Source organism: Acanthochromis polyacanthus, chromosome 2, assembly GCF_021347895.1.
Source record: "Acanthochromis polyacanthus isolate Apoly-LR-REF ecotype Palm Island chromosome 2, KAUST_Apoly_ChrSc, whole genome shotgun sequence".
Lineage (NCBI taxonomy): Eukaryota > Metazoa > Chordata > Actinopteri > Pomacentridae > Acanthochromis > Acanthochromis polyacanthus.
Window position 1 is genome coordinate 37519196 of NC_067114.1, and position 1218 is coordinate 37520413.

Here is a 1218-nt window from a genome sequence, read left to right on the forward strand (position 1 = left end):
GAGTACGAAGGTGATAGATGATGTAAGAGGAAAAAAAACTTGATATCTGACCAACGTTGGTGAAAAGCTTTTCATTCGGTGTTATTTACAAAAGGTCGGTTGTAAATGACACCAAATGCCTCTTTGTGGTCACTTTGTGTTTCCCTGTAGCGCTTCTTTTAATTTGCACTCTCTTTGTGTGCATCTGTGAGCACTTTGCATCTCTATGTAGCCTTTTTATGTCTCATTTTACACCCATTTATGCTCTTACTGTGCCTCTTTGTTGTTATTTTTATAGTCTTGTGGCTGGTTTGAGTTTACTTGCTGCCACTTCAAACAGGGTCTGGTCCCATGGAGCTTACTCGACCTGTGTGGAAATCTAGCTGTGGATATTTAAAAGTTCAGATTTCTTTTCATACAATTTTTATTTCTAAAGAAAATAAACATCACAGCATTAATTTCTTGAGATATCTTGATAATGAAATTCTGTTTAGGTTTTATGTGCAATGCTGCCAGTGAGCCAGAAAACAGAACCTCAGTAAGACACAAGCATTTGTTTAGAATAAATAAAATAGTTACACATCTTTGTCCAAACTGGTATACAAATATATTTTGAAATGAACAAAGCAGTAAATTATCTGACAAATTGATATAAAAATCTAAATTTAATGTAAAAATCAAATTCATATAGAAGCTTAATGAAATGTATTGATATAAAAAACAATGTATATGTTGAATTGAAATAAAAATGTGTATATAATAAAATAGATGTAAAATTATAAAGTGCATAAATTAAAAAAATCAAAAGTACAAATCTAAGTTATATAAAAAGATTAGTTGCATTTCCAAATCAATTTCATATAAAACATGACTCAAATGACCATAAAACTAAATAAAATGTAATAAGGATGAATTATATGCATATATGAAATTTATATAATACATTTAAATATATAAATCACATTGGCTTAAAAAGTGTCATTTTGAAAATGAAAAAATGCATAAATCAAATAAAATGTACATTAATATGTACATTAACCTGACATAACAGACATAAAATCAGCACAATAAATGCATGAATCGAGTATATATAAATATATCAAAAAATGTTGGCATAAAAATGTAGAATTCGAAAGTATAGATCAAATAGATATAAAAAATATGGTTTAATTTTAAATATCCAACGTTTAATTTTCTGTATAAACTTGACCGACATATTCCCCTCGCTCCGCCCACTTA